This window comes from Panonychus citri, unplaced genomic scaffold (assembly GCF_014898815.1).
Source record: "Panonychus citri isolate SS breed McGregor unplaced genomic scaffold, ASM1489881v1 Contig00102, whole genome shotgun sequence".
Classification (NCBI taxonomy): domain Eukaryota; kingdom Metazoa; phylum Arthropoda; class Arachnida; order Trombidiformes; family Tetranychidae; genus Panonychus; species Panonychus citri.
Genome location: NW_026515507.1, coordinates 132953 through 154453, shown reverse-complemented (window position 1 = coordinate 154453; position 21501 = coordinate 132953). Strand labels below are relative to the sequence as shown.

The following is a 21501-nucleotide window of genomic DNA, read 5'->3' as shown; positions in this document are numbered from 1 at the left end:
AATCAATTGGTTAATTGTTAACTTTAGTTATTAAAGCTACTATCACAAGAGATTCAACTGGCCCTTCACAATCCCAGTCTTACCAAATTCTTTTAGGATAACTTTAACTCACTTATCCGAGTTTACTCACTGAATTAAGATTATTAGAAATTGTAAATTCTGCTGAAACATTTATTAATGAAAATTAAAAGAAAGAACATGAAAATTAGGCCTTAGCCTTTACAAAGAAAGTTAAATTTTCTCTTTAGAGAATGAGTTATTTACTCTTGAAGATCTCAGAGTTAACTAACTTCTTTTTGGTTAAAATATGGTTGATAATTGGAACATAATTTTAGCGCCATTAAGCTTTGTCATTAGACATTACCATAAATGGTAACTTGGCTTTTTTATGCCCAATCATCAAATTGGTTACATAGAAAAACAAAATTAATAAAGAAAAGGTTATAGCCTTATCATAGTACATAAGATAAGGGGAGAAGATGAGATTAAAATTAATCATTAGATTAATATCATTAACCATAAGGTTAAATTAATGTCTCATTAGAGTAACTGAAGATAAAGAAAAACAAATTACTCAAAGGTAAATCAAAATAAAAAGTTAAAATAAAGATAAAAATAAAATGAAAACGTCTTTAGACTAGACTAATTTAGATTAGTTCAATTGTCTAAAGATTTTGGGAAAAAGTTCCATTAGGAATATTGAAAGAAAATCAATGAGGACGGAATTTTCCCTGACAGAGAGAAACTAATCTAATAACAAAGTCTAGATGATAGAAGATGAAAGATAAATATCATGAACTTTTCTCAACAAGAAATTGGAAGCAAAAGAAATAGAAGAGAGCGAGATGCTGATGATGATGATGATGATGAGGAGGAGGAGGAGGAAAGGATTAAATGACACATTCCATTGAGAAGATAATGATATACAGAAAAAGTAATATTAAGAGAAAAGGTTTAAACATGAAATGAGAATTAAATATAAAACTGAGAATCGAAAATTGAACTTTTTTTTTGTTCCTTGACACCTTCATCTTTCAAATCATTTTATAATCTAATCAATACTCACACAATTTAACTCATGGTAATTCATGAGTAACTTTTAATTCACTTATAATATCGGACAAAATGAATACTTACTTAATGAATGAATACCTTTGAATCATTTGCAAAGGAAAACAGTTTATTACTGAAAGAAAATGTTTCCAAATGTGAATAAATTCATTAACTTTAAATGTTAATGGAAAATAATTATAATACAATTATTATTACTATTGAGATCATTTGACAAAGGGCTAGAATAGTAATTGAGAGTGAAAAGTTGAATGAAAAAACGTCTCATTTACTTGAACTGAATACAGAGTTTCCTGACAATTAACCTTGAAATTAATCACTTCCAATAATCGATTGATTGACCTCTTTTTTTAGCTTAATACTAATCAATGATGAGCATTGTCCAACTACTTTTACAATTTGAATTTGAATGAACAGAAGAAGATGAGGATTCTCTTCTGAGCTCTCTGAATTAATAAGTACCATCGTGATAAATATAAAGTAATTCTTAATGAATGATGAGTGTTAATATAATAATAAATGGATGAGGATATTTCTCCTTATGTTGTAATGAAAATTGTGTCTCTCATTCATTTATTCAGGTTCAAAGTCAAAGATACTGATTTAGTTTCCAAAGGAGTAATGATAATGAAAATGATCATGAAATGAGATGATGATGATGATGTTAAATCATTTCTCGTGATGATATTTCCTTATTTTTCTTTATCTTATCTCTTTTCATCTTCTTTTAGAATAGTAATAATAATCATCATTGATAACAACAACAGAGATAATGGTTAAGAGATAGATAGATAGAGAGAATGAGAGAGAATGAGAGAGAGAGAGAGAGAGAGAGAGAGAGAGAGAGAGAGAGAGAGAGAGAGAGAGAGAGAAAAAATATACATGGTACAAAGTATATGTTACTTGGAATGTTCAGTTTGCATTCAATGTAAGACTCTTTCATTTTCACCTTTATCTCTTCCCATGATGATCATCATTCTCTCAGCAAGAATTCTGAGATAAGATTGAAAGGTGAACATTTTTGTTAATATTATATCAAAGATATTAACTTATTGGTGATCAGATGAAATTATTACAGAGATTTTTCTCTGCCTCTCTATCTCAATCTCTTTTTCTCTCTCTCCATGTTTTACATGATGTAAACATCTCAATGATAAAAGATTTATTATTATTATTGTCACCAGAGATTTTGATTATGAGAGAAACATTTCTTTCTTTTCTTTCAATTGATTATTATTTTCCAATTCTTGGATTACTATTGAAATAATAGCAGTGAAAATATTAACATGATAAATGTTCATTGAGCCTGTTGCGGAATGGGATTCATGGTGAAACTATTTTCCAAGTCAACGTATAATCAATCTTTAGGTTTGATTTGATGAACAAGGAATCATCTGTTTTGCAAATTGTATCATGGTTGAATTTGCTGACGAAAATCAATCAACATCAATGCTTTTTTTTCATTCAAAATACAAATGAAGACATTCAGAGTAGATGATATGAGATTGAGTTTAAATTGAATTTTGTCAAGACAAAAAAACCAACAGAGATCGAAATGATTTCCCCCTTTGAATGTGATGATAACTTATTGAAATGATTGATTGATACTGAAGATTTAATCTGGTTCATGTAAGCGCTTCAGTTATTTCAAGGTATCCATGCTACTTTCATTTCATATTCTGAATCAGAACTTTTTGCTTGAAAGTAACTACACCAATATACTCAGATTAATTGAAGATTTTTGGAAACACTAAAATTCATGATAATTAATAAAATGATTCTCGGGTAAATTGATTAAGGTTTCCTCTTCTGGTCATAGGGACAAACCTTTTCTCCCTGCAAACCACCCGAGCGTTTCAGAGTAACTATTATTGTTCAATGATAAAAGGAAAAAGTTCATCTGAGTTCATGATTATTCAAAATTTGATATGATGAAAAAATCTGCCATCTAGATAAATGTCACAAAATTGAATCAATTTGTCTTCATCAAATTAACAAAATTACATATTTTGGTTTGGATAAAAATCAATATCCTTTATATTGATTTAGGCCCATGAAAACTATTCAGAAATCATCAATCAAAATTGTAGATATTAAGGTAAAACCAACATGCAACACTATGGATGGTAAAAAAAAGCAACCTTTCAATCAGAAAAAAAAGATCAGTTATATTCAAGAAATATATAAGTGGAGAAAAGTTTCTCATGAAATTTAAAGTTCCATCTTAATATTCAAGGTGTAAAAGAAAAAGAAGAGACTGAAACAATTTGTGATAAATAGTCTGTCGAAATAATGTTATAACATTATCATCAGAATTTCCTTACAATTCTGGCCATAGACCTATTTGGAGGTTAGTCTATTCGGAGGAAGAAAATGCTTGATAACATCTCATTAGCATAGGTATTCATGGAATTCATTTAGCTGATCATCTTAGAACAAAAAACAAAGGAATCTCTTGATAAGAAAGCTGTAATTCCGGAAGACTAACAAGATTTAGATCATCACCATGATCACAGGTAAGTCAAAAAAGTCAATTCCATGAGAAATTAAAATAAAAAAGTTCCAACTGAAAATTTTCTGATGGAACTTTTTTATCAATAGTTTTGAAACATTCTAATGGTATCAGATTAATACAGCAAAAAGAGCTCATGACATTTCAAGTTGTCGTTTATGCTGATGACATGAAGATGAATCATCATCTCTACTTGTTTTTGATTGTAACAATTTATCATAATTCAGTTTTTCCCAGTTAAACAGAAATGATGATATATTTTCATGGTAATTCTGAGAAAAGGAGAGAGTAAAAAAACTTTCCATTCTAATAATTCAATAGGAAAAACGAAGCGAAAAAAATTAATGATAATTTGATTGTTTGTTTTGAATATCCAGCCAACCTTTAATTCAGTAAATTATCAGTAGATTGTTATTAATCTAACAATTAACGATCTAATGAATGTGACAATAGTTTCTTAAGGAAAATAAAGGAAAAAAATTAATTCATGATTAACTTTGATCTTTAATTTTTTTTCTCTGCTCTTCATTCATCTTCTTCATTAATACGTTTTAATTAACTTTCCAAAACGTTAATCAAGATTTTCTACTAATGATACATTTGAATTACATTATTATTATACCTTCAAGTGATTAACTAATTACTAATTGTTTTGTATATAAATTGTAACATTATCACAATAGAAGATAATAAAGCAACAACGACGAGATTAAAATGCTTAAACTCAATGTTAATAATTGATCATAGTTTATTCATTAATCTTGCTAGATAATTAATTGATTAGCTCAAGCTTAAAATCTTAGATGGATGATTAGTTAGTCATCAAGGGAAAGTAATTAAGTTTGATTAAAAGAAGTTCGAAAAGTTTTTTAAGGAATCTCAGGGAGAGAAAAAAGTTCGATACAAATTCGATAGGAAAAAAACTTGACTTCTCAACTGATCGATACTATCGAATGAAAAACTTTTCGTTTTAGTTTCGAAATATTTTTATTCAATGTAAACAAATACGATGGTCAATAAAAGTGACTTTAATAACTGTTTTTTTCTCTTTGCATGTTGATTGATTGATTCAATCTCTTTCTCATGGTTCGATAAATGTGTTAATGATCAAGACAATATCCTAGAAATTAAATTTACCATTCATTGGATAATTGACCATTAAGTGTAATTAAGAGTAGGAGTTACTTTGGTTTACTAAGCTTAGACTGGATTTTATAATTGTTATCACAAACGTTTTGATACAATTTTGTTAATGGACATTCAATGATCACCATAATCAAATCTGTAAAGTGGACAAAAGCAATCTACAATCAACAGTTTCATTAATTATCTTTGGATCTTTACACTAATTATTATAATAATAATTAAAGTTGAAGTTAATTTCATAAGAGCTCAACTAATGATGATAGTAATTAGCAATTTACCATCAAGAAAACAAAACAAAAAAAAGACAAATTTGTAGAAATAACTTAATACAGAAATTCCAGTGTGAATTATTGTTTTACAAGGTGAATAATCATGATAACTGTTATGAAATCCATTCCAATCTAAAGTAATCATAATGAAAATAATAACATTTTTGTTTCATTCTTTCCAAAATGAGTCTTCATATTCACTAGAACCATAAAATTGTCAATGATGGTAATGAGTAATGAATGACGATTAGGGTGATATTCGTAATCACTTTTCTGCAAACCAAGTTTAAGAAAAAGATATATACAAGAAAAGGAAGGAATTACAAACATATGTATGTGAGAAATGAATCTCTTCACTAGGAAAACGATAATCTTAAGATGAAGAAGCAGAAAAGAAAAAGAAGAATAAAAACAAGAATTTTATCATCATGATACAGAATAATAATAATAATAGCGATAGAACTCAGAGTGAAGAGCAGAAGCCAGGAATTGGGTTTAGGTGGACAAACTCTGAGATTCTTTGTATTCTTCGATCCATAAGGTTTTCCTTGTTAGTCATATTTCTGCTGGTCTTTTCTGTTTCTGATTTAAAGTCACAATCTTATTTTTAGTTCGTTTGAACTTCAATCCCGCCATACCCTTTACCGTCTTTGCTGATGCACATGATTGATAGTATATGGTTGTTTTTTACTACAAAGGTAAAAAAATGAAAAAAGATCAAAAACTTCTATTTTATGATATCAATTTTGTACAATTATAAAATTCGAACGCAAGAACGAGGTAAATAGTTGTGGATCGATTATTCGTTATTACATGTATGCAGTTTCGCTTTTTAAATGCACATTTTTCTAACGTAATCATCTTCGTCACAAACTTTTCCTTAGCTTTATTTGTTTCTTTTTCCCAATAGGCAATTTCAATTCAAAAGGATGCTGGTGTTAGAATCAAATTGTCTACCTCCGCCTACTCTTACTCCTTACTTTAATTCGCTATAAAAAATTCTAATGAATTCTTTTCCAATCAAATAGATAAAATGATGGAAGAGTGAAGATTTAGATCCTTTCAGCGGTAAAGAAAAGCTTTTGGACTCTATAAATTGTGTCAATCTAAGCTAACTTTATTTTTCTAGACTTTTTCGATCTCATCTCAGAATTTTTGCCTTCATGATCTAATTGAATTTCAACAGAGTCACAATTTTTACCATCTTTTCACAGATACTGATGAAATTATCTAAAGGTAATATTGTATAATACTGCACAACACATAAAGTATTTTCTAATCATGTCACCCATCAACTTTCACCTCTCTTGTATCAATTCTATTCAGTAAATCAAATACCAGTTGATAGAAGAAAAACTCAGCCTGATTTTCTAGTAAGAAAAACTCGAGACTCATTTTGATTGATCCACTTGGTAATTTGTCAATGTCTTTAAACTCTCAGTCTCAACAGTCCATGAACTTCCGGACTCTCTCATCATCTATTTCCTTTCAACTTATCATCAAATCAAAGTAAAAAAATGATACTAACTTGGAATGTACAATAGAAGTGCTATTCATTTCGTAGTATTGTTATCTTAATGATGAGCCGAGCGAGCTCAAAATCTTAAATAACTTTAGAAACACATCTTTCGGTCACTTAAGAATCGATTGAATTTTATATAATCAATAGTTCAGCTCAATTTGTTTAGTCTAAAAATTTGCTTCTTTTATTGTATTTATTCATAAAATTTTCGACCTAAAATTGTAACAATGCTTTTTGTGACTATCAGCGAATGTACATAAAAACAATGAACATGAATGAATTGTTATCTTCCTTTCTATCATCATTCTACCAGAAATTGCTCATGACTTTTAGAGAAAACATTCCAATGTAACCATTTTTTTCGTATAACACATTAATGTTCAATGAAACACTTTTGATGTATCATGGGTGAAAACTGTATCAGAAATATCATCAAATATCATTGAGTGCCATCTGATTTATTCAGTTACAATTGACGAACAACTTTATTCATTCCAATCATGATACATCATGGTCAAAGCTAATGATGAATATTTATAAGGCAAAAACTAGTTCACTGAGAATAGTGAATTATCAAAATGAATACGGTTGGAGACATCAAGAGAGAGAGAAAGACAAGTCTGGACAGAATACGTTTACTCTAATTTAATATTATAATATTACATATAATACAATAATGGTGGATGAAAGGACAATTAAAGACTACAAGTAAAACATAAAAAACCCCCGATTGCAGAAAATAGTGAATAATTTATCTCGAGAATTACTCATTATCACCTTGATATTCCTGCTCAGAAGCAAATTATTGGAAAAAAGATTTAACCAGAACATCATTAAACTTCAGGTAATGTTTCAACTTTTAAATAACTCAATTGAGAAATTTTTTGTTCATCTTGGTAGCAAAAAGTTGAAAAGGTAAACCAAAGATACAGACTAACACTGATGAAACTTCATCCAAGGTAAATAGTTGTCTATCATTTGACGATTAAAGTAGTATATTCCTATGTTAAAGAGCTCAATTAAATTCCGAGAGGGAAAGCCTAGGAAACTGATTAATCCACCATGTATTCAGAGATTAAATTTCATAAATAACATGATAAGAAATCTCTCTCACTATCTCTATTTCAGCTTTTCTATCTATTCATCACTCTCCTCAGCTGATTTCTCAGCAGAATCAAAAGAATCATGTAGTTTTTCTCGTTATTTTTCCCCTCCAATTCATTTTCTTTTCCAAGCTGAACCTCAATTTCTCATTTTATTCACACTTTCATGGTTTTTATTTGTTTCAAATCGAGTTTTTGTCTTATCATCAGTCATGAGAAATTTATTCTGAAAATTGTTCATTTCAACACCCAAGCATTTAATTCACTCAATTCAATTTGAATTAATGAAACTTTAAAATGAAACTCAAGTATAAACACCTTGTTCAAATCGTCTCTGTTATATTACCATGTATCATAATCATTATCTCCTTGTGGATTTATAAACTTGATTCAGTTTGTTGGATAACATGTTACAGAAAGATAATAAAATCTTGGCAAACCATGAACAACAGAATAAATTCAAACTAATTTACATGTAATATGAATAAATGTGAATTCTATTTTTACTCCCTGTGTATACTTACATTCTCTATCATCATGAATCAAATGCTAAAAGTTTTATCACATGGATCAAATCAAATCTATCATGATGATACAGTTTATACTTCATATTTACTCTTTCTTCAATCAATAAACTGGGGAAAATTGATGAAATTCAGTTGTTGTGCTTTCCATATTATCATTCGAGACACAGATAAATTACAAAATCACTTGATCAATGATTAATAAATATAATAATTTGTTGATTATATTATCAACTTGGTCAAAACGTTGAGTTGAAAATTTAGATATTTATTTATCTAGTGATAGATATTTATTTATTTACTTGACTGTCTTTGCGACACTTGGCTGAATTCAATATCGATTTGTTTTAGCTCTCCATTGATAGAGTAATGAGAATATATATATAAAAAAATGTCATGATATCGAGAGGGAGTGTGAAATATGAAAGTGGCGGGTAATCTGGGAGTGGATATTGTATTTGACTTATTAAATACAATAGACTAAAGTTAATGGTATATTAATACAGATAAAGTTTGTATTAGTATTTGATATATCAAACATTTCATGAGATTCTGGTTCCAAGTTTTTTTTTCAAGGGTGGAGTGAACTTTTTCCCTGTTTTTCTCTATCTTTCTTTCCAGGTTTTAGCTTCTTCTTTATGCTGTTGATTAGGTGATTGTTAATTGTTGATGTTATCATGGTGAACAGATGAGAATGATGGGTTGACAGAATAAATAGTTTCAACTGATTCATCTGGTTTTCTTCCGCTCAAACTAAGCAAGAGAAAGAGAGAGAAAGTAAAATACATAGAAAAAAAATCTCTCATTCAGTCAGAATCAGAGAGAATCATCATCACGATTATCGTGAAAGAATGATAAAAGAGAACAGAGTTATCATCGGTTTACTGTCTTTATAAGATGAACTTTATACAAGGATTGTCTTCACATTTGAACAAACATTATAATGGAACGATGGTGATGGAAAAACGAGATTTTCTACAACTGAAATTCAGTTTCAATTCTTCAACCTAAATTTTCAGAAAATTGGTCAAGCTATTGATCAACTAATAGTGAATGATGCTTGATGATAATTTTTGGTTAAGAATTCATATATTTTTACAAACCTTCACGATAATTCATCTTAGCTTTTCTTGTGCTAGAAATTGGACTAGAAAAGTCGTTTTGTGTTTATTTACGGTTATGAATCTTGATTGTCAGCTGATAGTATTTGTAACAATTGAAAAGATACATTTGAAAGTTTAAATGTTACATAAACAGTTTTTCTTGTTTCTCTATTTTCTCCTCTCTTTCCTTTGTCAGTCTAACCCAAAAACTTGATGATAACAATTGAACAGAACAATTGAAATCATGTGGAGCATTAATAACACCCACCGTTGAAACTAATTCACTAGAAAATTAGTTTTGATTTGTTGCCAATTTAGAGGTTACCCAATAGTATACAAGTGATCTTCAAATTGACAAGATTGTATTCATTTTATTGTTCAAGATCATCATCATCATCATCACCATCATGGAATAAAAGTATTGCACCAGAATCATCAACAATCCATATGACAATAGAGACTAAGGAGAAAAGGACATAAATAAAGTCTCCAGTCTTCTATTTAGTGTTTTCGTTTACGTACAAAAGAAAATATGATTTAAATAGTGAGATAAAAATCCCACCGGGTGGGAGATTCATGATTGAATACATGAGAAAGAAAAACCCAAAAACTTTTTGTCTTAATTCCTTACCGACTCACCTTTTGAAAGAAAATAGGATTGAATTGAATTTTAGCAAATTGGATGCACTTTGAATTCTTGATGAAATGATTAGTAGATAATCAGAAATTTTCACTTTTTTTGTGGGTATTTACCCTCGAATGTGAATATATTTCATCATTAGTGGAACATTGAATTAAGTTGAATCGTTGGGTGGAAATTCATGATACTTAGTAACTTTAATTTCTTCAGTAAATTAAATTCGATAGAATCATTATCTACAAATTGAATTGGTAATGTCTCGAAATGTTTACATTTTTCTTACCCTAAGTGAAAATTTAAATTCCCTTTGAAAATATATACCGGAAATGACAATTGAAAAACACTTCAACAAACCTACCGGAAGATGGTTAAAGTTGTGGGTGGTAAATAAAGAGAGAGAGAGAACTGGGAATTGAGTTGACTTAATTAGTAGAATTATATTCAACCATTTTACTGTATTTTCATCGTTTATCCCATACATGAAAATTCAAAATCATGATGATAATGATGAAACCAGGGAGAAAAAGAAGATAAGAACTTTTTTTCAATTTATCATGTTGCATCATTTGTTATCTTCTCATGGTAATGAGGATTCTGCAGTTGAAGATAAATATTTATCCTTCAGAACTTTTTTTTTCTACTTTGTGTCTCTCATTATTTTAATTGAGGTGTCACTTTGGGCTTTAAAATATTAATATCGTTGAAGAAGAGACAAAAATTGACTATGAGATCGTTAACTTGACAAAGGAAGAGTGCAAAAAACGCTCCTTCCCATCACCATGTAGAAGAAAATTTTTATGTAAGGATAAATAAGAGTAATAATAATGATGATGAAACTGTAGAAACAGGAAGAAAAAAATACCAGGGAACAAAAAATGGATACAAAATGAGCAAGTGAAAAAGTTGAATTATCCATCATGAAGATATCATGCTAACAAGGGTAAACTTTTTTTTCACTTTTCCTTTGGTGACAAAGTTTTCATCCATTGAAAGACAAAAATCTGATTCAAGAAGAGCTCATCATGAAATAGATGAGGAAAGAGGTTGGCTCTTTGTTTTCACAGATTATTCAGATTAATATCAGAATTGGTGTTAACACTATTTTTTTTGTTATTTTCTTTATGATAATAAGCTTCAAGAGCATTTTAATGGCTGTGAAAAATTAGCTTGTAAAAGTAATTGATCATTTCATCAAATGGATTTCTGATTCTTGATCTGAATTATGATATTTTCTTGAAAAATGTTTACAAAACAGTTGAAGTAAAAAAAGTTATTGGAATCGATTCAGAATTTAAATGTAAATTTCAAATGGATATTGCTTTGGGTGATTGAAGTTCAATAAAAAAAACTCGACGATAAAATGTTCAATGTAATAAACACTCAAGTGATTATCATGAAACTTTTGGACTCTTTTTTTTTATTTGTAATATGCATTCACGATGAAATTTTATCTCATCCACTTGAGATGAGAAAGGAAATATTATCATGGTAGAAAAGAGAAAGATGGAAAAAAATATATACACACCAAACACCTAGAATAATTATCGTTGGTAGGAAATTGCTTTTACTATTATTATTATTATTATTATGGAATAATATTGGGAGAGCAATTCACCAGGCTATCTGATTTCAAGCTTATGAATTAAACTTGTACATTGTTTCACATTAATTCATCCTGATTCATATTCATTTGAATATCAACCCTTTGAAATCTTTGATACACTAGAATACATGTTTGATAAAATGAAAATCTAGATTGTATTTCAAGATATTTCATGACAATAGATATCACTAGATGTTAATATCTTCTTTATTTTCAAGGTGATTCATAAGAATTAGTTTTAATCAGTAATCAAATGCAATAAGAGTAAATCAAATGCTTCAAACTCGTTGATTATAATCAGTAACTTTGATTAAACTTTTTCCACTGGTCCCATGATTTACACTTCTAGTTGCATATCAGAAATTTATTAATAATTATATATTAACTGCCAATGGATAGATGAAGTTTATTCAGTGTTTTCTGTGTATAAGTGGATATAAATAATTCACAAGGTTCAGATTATATTGCATCAAAATGGCTCCAAGTTCTGATCAATATGAGTTGGAAATATTTCTTTTTTCATAATAAACTCATAGACTTGAGCTTTTCAAGTTTTCTGATTCTCTGATATCTTTCCTTGTTCTTTTCCGTTCCATGAGAAAAGATGAATTTTATTTACACAGACAGGGAGTAAAAATGGTGAGTGGAAAAAGGAAAATCTACTCAAAATTAGAGTAACTATACTCATTGGAACTGATTTTTGCTTCTTTTTTCCCTCAAACTTGGAAAAGAAAAGCAAAAACAATTGCTTACATTTGTGGTTTCTCCATAACTCAGCAAATGGCTCGAAAGTTCATAATAACTAATAAGACCTACGACTTTTGTTACATTTATTTTTAGATATCTTTCTTGTACATGTATTCCACTTACAGGTAAAGTTATTAACTACCAAACTTATTGCTATTTATGTTTACATGGATTTTTATCAAGGTTAACATGATGAAAGTCATTTCGACTCCAACATCATTAGTTGCAATCAAGTTTCCCCTAAATGAATTTACCCTGAATGTTCATGAAAGAGCATTTGACTCGAGGCTACTTGAGTTACTTTATCCGTCTTTGTTAGTTTTTTTCCAACAGAAATGCAATTGCTACTTCAATTGGGTAGCAAATAATATCCACTAACTGGCCAATGCTAATAAATGAACATATTTGTTTCCATTTACTTGAAAATATTGATATTTATCATCTATCAAATCTGATATATAAAATATCAATTGTTATCATTAACCATTATTATGAGAAAATTTTCTTTTATAAGCTCATGAATTAGTATATTAACCAATGTTTTATTTTTTGAAAAGTTTATTTATCTATCGATTGTAATATTATGATCATCATGACATAAAGGTTTTCAGGTAAGAAATTTTCTTGACTAATATTTTTAAGCCTACTGGAAATGCTGAGCTTCAAAATTTTATATCAATTCGTTGAATTAGAGTTCTAATTGAGTTACAGTAGAAATTATCCGACCATCAGGAAGATAACTCTAGTTTGGAAAGGGGAAAAAAGTTCGAGGATAAGCAATTTCTTTTTTTCTGTTGATTTGTTTTCATTTCCTTTCCTTTTCTATTGAACATAAAAGACTTTTATTCAGCAATCTTTTATCATTCACCCTGATAGTTTCCATTGTTGATCATGTCCGCAAACTTATATGTCACAATAATCTCATAGGTATATTACAATAATGAAATAGATTATGTTAGTCCAGTTTCAAGTTTCCTTTTCCGTTTTTCAAGGAAAGAAATTGAAAATCTCAAAACATATTGGATCTCTTAGATAATTAAAAGTAACAGGGAAAATTTTCCACGAGATTGTAAAGATCAAAATAACAGGATTAAAGTGCAATGATTGAACAATAGATTATTAGACAATTAGAAATTAAATCAAACTAAATGAATACCATGATAACATTGAAAGCAGTTTATTGCCTGAGGATAATACTGAATTGATGATAACGATCATTTTTTCATCCATTTTTTTCAGTTAGTTTTATTTGGATTCCACTTTATTTCCTCATTGGAAAATGTTGAGTAAATATTTCCAGAAATAATACATTCCTATTAATCTGAACTCCAATTCAATACGATTTTTATATCTTTATGAACTAAATAAAAGTTAGAACTTTTAACATTGGATAAACTATTTGACTCTCTTTTCTCTCTTTTTTTCAACCATTTGAAAGATTAATTTGAAAAGTAAATCCAAATACAATTGACTCACCTTATCGATTAAATTGTTGCTCTATTGGTACAATGAATGTTTCTCATGTAGTATAAGTAGTTAGCACTTGAGTTGATTAAATTGCAATTGATTAACTGTTTAACATCCTTGCTTATGATGGCAACGGTGAAATGATTAATCAATCTTCAGAAAATTGTTACCTGTAAATTGTGAATAAAATGAGAGAAAAAACAGTTGAGAGAATATAAAAAGCTTCATTAGAAATTAATCGACTGGAGATTAATTCAATATCATGATAATTAAAAATATGTGACATTTTGATAAGTTGATAATATTTATGTTGTCTCTTTTAGTTTAAGTCTCGTGTATATAACTTGGCGAAACATGAAATTTTAACTTCTATCAAAATTATAACTACAATTGAAGTTTTCCGTCTTATTTTTACCTGATCTCATGCAAGCAAATAAAAATTATAAATATCGTTTTAGGTATTGACTGGTTATTACTAAGGTAAAAGTTCATTATGATGGAGTATTTTAACATGCAAGGCTCAGTCGTTTCATTTCTACTCTTAGCATGATGGATCATTCCGGAAATATGTGAATATCTCATGATTATTTAGATCAAAACTAGATTATTTAAGTATCTTGAAAATACAAAAGCCAAATACTAGTAAATCATTATCAATTGGTGGTGTGGTATGAACAGATAGTGATCAAGTTAAGAGTGAAATGGTTCTTAACGCTAGTGACTGGGGAGATGAACCTGATCTTAAAGCATAAATTGCTTAAATTCAAATGACTTTTCTGTATGATTTTATTAACCGATTGTTAGATCACGTTTATTAGAAATTTTAGTAGTTATACAAAGACCGAGCCTGGGCCAAGCGTCCATACTGGACCAAACTTTTTCGGTCATTTTTTTGGCGCGCAATTTAAATAAATAAAAAAACAAAAAGGTATTAGCATGAAAATGAAGCTATTATAGCTTTTTAATGGAAAATCTAACGAAATCAAATTCCTCGTGAGGACTCTCTTTCTTTTAATTCAATTTCACGAGTTTTGGCCTCCCATCATCGCTCGTATCGGAAAAAAAGTCGTCTTTGGGAAGACCAGTATACCGCTCAAGGCGGATCAATAAGTAATTAATATAATTATCTTTCTCAGATATTTCTTTTTCTTGCTTGACAATCTTTTCCGATTGTTCAAAACCCTTATCTGAAAGCCGATCCATCTTATTGACACTTCTGGTCCAGTATAGACGCTTGGCCTAGACCCGGTCTTTGTATAACTAATAATTTTCAAGTCTTAGCTTGTATTTTAACACTGAGGTAATTAGATTTTGAGGCTTGCTATGCGTAAGATTGATATCCTCGGAAATACAGTCAAACCATTTGTGTTGAATCCAAGTTCTTTTTCTTATGAATCTTTTCTTAGGCAAATCGTTTTAATCCATTGGTTCTAAAAAAAGGTCCAAACTTTGTTATTTCCTTTGGATCTTTTTCTACTTATTTATTAGATTGGAAGGATTGTAAATCCTTCGAGACTTTGACCAATATACATCCTGATATTCTCGTAATAATTATTAAGCGAGAACATACTTTCTGAAAGTTTGTTAATTTTCATACAGAGACTCGTGGATTTAGGATACTGAAATGGAATTCATTTTTTTTAAAGATTTTTAATCGTGGATTTGATAATAAATTTCTTTTTCTTGTAACCTAGTCGTTTTCTCTCTCCTCTCTTTTTCTCGCGTCTCTTTCTCTTTCATTCACAACTTTGACGAGGTACTACATAAAACTGGTACCTAGACAAATCACCTAGTAGTTGAAATATATATAGTCCAGGACAACCTTAATTAAACTCTAAACTCTAAACCTTTAAACTCCAATACAAAAAAATCAAAGTCATTTTCTTGTTAAGAATCAAGATCATATGAAATTTGAGTAATTATTCGAGGTCATAATTTTGGATATTTTCTAAATCACAACGGAAATAATGATAATTCTAAGATTTTCCAACTCATAAATTTAACATTGAGTTCTTCGTATATAAAGCTTTCTTTTTTCGAGCCAATCATTCACAACAATGTTCAAGTTTAAGTGTACTGAGTGTACACAAAATTTTGAAATTGAAACTAATTCTAATAAGCATGTTGAAAAGTGTCAATCTGTATTTTCTTCTACAAAAAAGCGCATTCAAATAGTTTTTATCATTCTTCATTCTTCAAAATATTGATTCAATGGATCCAGAGAGTTTTTTCACAGAGAAGTCGAAGAATTGAAAGTTTATTAAATTATGTTCATGAAAATTTTGGAATATTCAAGTTTCAAATATGTCTTCAGATTGAATTTGTTAGACCAGATGGCAGTAAAATCATTACATATCTTTGTTCAGCAATAAAACAGTAATGAAGATCGAACAAACCAATGATTTTCTACTAAATTGTAAACAGGAAATAAATGGACGAATCGATACGTTTACACATTTTGGAAGTGGTTGGATTATCGATAAAATTCTTATAGTACGTATATCTAAATACATACCACACACAGGTGGGTGTTTTAGTAGGCCTTACCAAATTGGATTTAAAATAATGGTGCTATAATATCTCCAAAATGTGAAAAAGATTGTTTCATGTAGTGTGTACTTATTGGTCTTCATCAACCTCAGTTTCATCCAAAGGGATTTGAGAATTCGAAAGCATCAGTATTATTACTCATGGTGTTTTGAAATTTCATTTGTTTTAGAAGAGCGATAAGAGCAATAAAGGTGCTAATTAATTGTGAAAATCTTCAATAGGATTATATTCCATTACGATAGAAAAGTAACAAAACTGAAATCAGAAAAAATTAAAATCAAAATAAGAATATGAAATAAGAACCAGAATCAGAACTAGAATCAACAATGAGATAGAGCTAATCGTTAAAGTTGAGTGGTAATTGGTAAGTTGGAAAATAAATCACAATCAATTGAAATATAACCAATGAAATGATTTAAATATTATTATTTAGATTATCACAATTAACTAATTTTAATCAAAAAATTACTTTATTAACTTTTAACAAGACCAGAAGAAGACAACAAAATTAATTGAAGAAATTAACTAATTTCTTTAAATCTTAATGATTAGCTTATCAATTTTAGTCAAAAACAATTTGATTTCAATACATGATTATTGTTGGCAAACTCAAGTTGTAATAAAAATAATGTTCAATTTGTTGTGATAACAAACAGGGTGTTAATTTGGTCCGTCGCGCTGATTGCAGCAACTATAGTTAACTTACGATTTGTAAAAAACAATTCAAGGCATCTATTCGGAAAAGTGGTTATGTGTACTGCTAAAATTTGTGTTAACATCAGGTGGAGACAACAAGAAAAGATTTAACTCTACCCCAAATCTTTATACCAATGCAGTAAAATTTTTGTTTCCTAAAAAATCCAATGTAGTTCAATTTAACGTTCAAAAGCACTTGGATTATATCTCATCCTTGGATTCATAGGAATCAGATAAGTACATTGCTATACAGACAAAATATAACGGTGAATTAAGAATTCAAATTCATTGAAAATTTAAACATCATACATTATTGTGGATTAATGATTCAAAATGAATATCAAATAAAACATTAAACATGAGTGATTGAAAATCCAATTAAAATCCCTGATTAAAATTGCTCGATAAAGTCGATAAAGTTTTTCTAAATCTAATATTAATACAAATAAATAACTGCAAACATCTTCACACCAACATAGTGTGATGAAGTAAATTTCATCACCTCTACCTTTCTCTTTCTCTCTCACTCAAATTCCTTTCTCTCTTTCTCCTCGCTCCACCCACATTCCTTTTCCTCTTTCTTCTTTACCTTTCTACCTTTTTCTTTTTTCTCTTCATTTCCTTTTTCTTCATTTTGGTAGAAACCTCAACAACAACTATAACAAATAATTGTTGGTGTGAAAGTGCCTTTTCCTTAAATATTTTTAATAATTACATGTGAAATTTAATTCTTTTTATACAAAACGAAAGGTAAAGTTTATAATTATATTTCAATATAATTTCCTTCCCTTCCCCAAACATTTCCTTACCACAACGGGTGTCCGTTGTGGTGGAATTCCTACCTCTCCCTGATTCGTTTTTTGATATATTGAAACTTCAATGATTCGGGTGCACGAATCATTGAAAGGAAGTATGTTGAATCTAATAGATTAAAGAAAAATTAGATCAGAAAAAGGTTAATAAAAATATATCATCAAATCTTAACGCCGCCGAACATCACAGCCGAATCTCATCAAGGCCGAATCTCATTATAGTTGAATCTCATCACAATAAAGCCTTTACCTCTATAGCAAATTACAACAAAATTAAATCACAATTAAAAAATTTTAGGACTAATCCTAACTCGAGTTAAACCAGAATCTCATCAACAGAATCTCATCACCAGAATCTCATCGTCAGAATTTTATCATTAGAATCTTTACCACCTCATCGAACTAACCGGGTAGCCCGATTAGTCATCTTTATTTATCTTTATCTTATATTTTATGTATAAGGTTATTTAACTAATAAGGTTACAATTCCCAAGTTAGAGAAAAATCAATTATAATCAGACAATTATTAATTAAGACCATTAGCTAAATAATCGATTCAGAAAAAGGAAAGGGATTTTCAGGTTTGACTTTCAACGAATTGATAAATTTATACATCATCACCCATGAACACCATATACCATTGATACACCATCCACCAGTCGAGATATTGTTTGGTACTTTTCTACACCGAACGAAGAGCAAAGGAAATCATCTTAATCAAATTTATCCCCTCACAATATAAACGGATTTAAATAATTAATCTTTATTTTTTTCAACTTGTATGCAATTGATTTTCTCAATTCTTTTCTTTTAATTTGTGTTAAAATGATTTTCATCAATTTTTTTCTATTGATTTGTATTCTTATATTTCTTCCTCTTTATTATACCTTAATCTCTTTAAAGTTCATCCTCAATTATAAATCAATTCTTACCTTGTATACTTTTTCAAAAGTTTCATAGAATTATCTCTATTAAACTTTAATTTGCCATACTTAAAATCGTCACAAAAAACAAACGTGACAATAGCCTAGAAATGGTAAAGTGTCAAAAGTCCGGATATTTGCTTTTTTGCCCTGTATAAGATTTAACTTCAGGCGAATTGTGAAAATCAAGATTAGCATTTACGAGTAGAATTGTTTGGTGATAGTATGAGACATATTTTCTAATATTCAGTGTTCATCTGAAGATGAAGCATCTATTAGCTTGGAGCAATCATCAGTAAATGAATGATAAAACTGAATTAACATCGAAAAAGAGATAAGTAGACATAATATGACTGACGCCTAATTATCTGAATATTAATATTATTCAGTGCATATTAGATAATCTTGATGACCCACTAGCTTAAAACTGTAATAACGATAATCCTCTTAAGGATTAGGCTTATTTCCAGAAATACTTGTTAAATGGGATTGAAAAAAATCAAATTTGAATTTATCGGATGTCTACTAACTCTCTTTAGTCATATTAGGATAGTAGGATTTTATCAATCCTTTGGTCAAGATAATATGTGTATGAGTTTGTATTATTGTGTTGTGATTTAGTTTATTTTATTTACTAATGTTGATCAGTAAGTTGATCGTTACTAACAATCAAAGAAAGTATTGATCTAAGTTGATAGTTATTTTCATGAATATTACTCAACATTAGGAATGAAGATAAAAGATGAAGCTAATTCAAAGTTATATATTTACATGGTGGATTAATTTGGTTTGTATACACACCGGGTATTACAACAGGATTTACCATGTTTACCAGTCTAATCACATTCTTGTTACCATTAACATATTGATTGAATTAGTTTGAACAATTAATAATTCATGGAAATGTTTATTAGCTTCACATAGACACACTTTATATCAATGAATGTTGATTAAAATGAAGTAACATAGTAAATTAACACACAAACTGTAGGTGAAAGTTTGAAGGTTGTAGATTGAGGTGGAAAAAGAGAGAGACAGAGAGATGAGTTGAGTTGAGCTGAGCTGAGGCGAGGGAGTGAAAGTGATAATTATTTATTTATCATGTTGATAGCATATAAAAGGGTAAACAATTTCATTATCATGTAATAAACTTTGAAATAACAAGAAAAGTTTATCTGATGAATTGAAATTACTCATACTGACCATTTAATGGTCAATGTTATACAACTAATAGCAATCAAAATTTTTCTTAAGTTGGGTGGGAAAGTTAGAGACCATTATCACCAGTAAATAGGTGTAAATAGATGACCAGATGAAAACAGTGATTACCTTTTTCCAAGTGAATTGTAGGTTAGACACTTTTGTAATATATAAAAGAAGCTAGAATAATATAAATTCAGTGGAAAGGAAGAAAATATTGAGAAGAAAATTTATTTTTCTCTTCGTCTTTTTCCCCTCTGTTCAATTCCAATTTAATGGTAACATCCATTACTAAAGTGGCTACATTTTTCACTACAATGAATCAGCTAAATTTTGGGTAAAACTCAATTCTAATAGATGATTATTATCACGATGACCAATCTCAATTTCATTGTGTAAGAGAAAATAAAATTGAAAATATGAATCTAAATTTCTTGGGTTAATAGAAAGTTATATAAGTCCACATTTCTATTAGTTTAAATTTCATATGATAAACCTAATTCTAGAATTCAGATAATATTAAGTAATTGATAGTTATAATGATTACCAGTATCATAGTATCAATTTAATAATCAATTAGAGATAATATTGTATACGTGCAGATGAATTCTGATTAAGATTATCTTGAACATGGGTCACAAGAATAGCTTTAACCTTTATAAGTAAAAAAAAGTATCACGATAATGATGAAAACAAGGCGTTGATTCTTGAATATGAATATTTATCTGAAAAATTCATATTTCTACTTTGATATCTGCTCTGTTTTTTTACTCAAGATAATGTAGGGACATAGATTATTATTATCATCATTATCTTTATTATTGCTTTCACCAAGATGATGATGATAATGATAATATAACATTTATTACCCATTGCTAATAGGTAAAATGAAGGGTTACCATGAAATGTGAAGGCAAAAGAAAACTGTAAAGGTAAAGCTGATGAATTGATTTCAGATTAAATTGTATGTGTACTATTATTGTCATCATGATGATTACTACATCTCATGGAGATAACTGCAAGAGAGATACATGATAATCTATATAGATATATTTATATTGTTACGATCGGATATTATGACAATATTACTTTCAATTCCTGAGAGTTTTCACTGTCTTGATCTCTCGACATGGAAATAATTTACCTTCCAATTCTGTAAAATTACTAACAAAATTGTTAGCAGTAGCATAAAGTATATGCTATACAGTTAATCTTTCAATTGATTCATTGCAAAGTCGTGTAGTTGAATAGTTTCAACACATCGTATGTACTAATACTATGCGTAAATCTAACAATTTTTCGTTGAGATTTCATGAAAAACCAGAAAGACTAGAAAAACTAAGAGACTTGATGTGTAAGTCTCTTACAACAGTGAGAAAAACAATTACTTTGGAAATAAGAAAAGAGGAAAAGTTGTGACGATGAAATTACTCACAATGTACAATCACCTTGAGGCCAATTGAAACCACTTAAACCTCATCATAAGTGTGATCATGATTATCAATATTCTGATTGTCTTTGGCTCAGTTATGCCATCTAAAGAGCTCTTCTTCCTATTCATCAATACTGAACATTATTGTTAATCATAATATTAATTTTAGATGAACATATAC

General features: G+C 29.0%; 1 protein-coding gene across 2 annotated transcripts in view; it reads right to left on the bottom strand.

Annotated features, from left to right (window-relative positions):
• The window catches only part of LOC128388799 (hemicentin-1-like), a 122778-nt gene that overhangs the window by 78195 nt on the left and 23082 nt on the right, over positions 1–21501 (bottom strand). For both annotated transcript variants that reach the window (XM_053348255.1, XM_053348254.1), the window contains one exon: positions 13717–13877. The gene's annotated coding sequence lies outside the window, so the exon portion shown is untranslated. The remainder of the gene's footprint in view (positions 1–13716; positions 13878–21501) is intronic.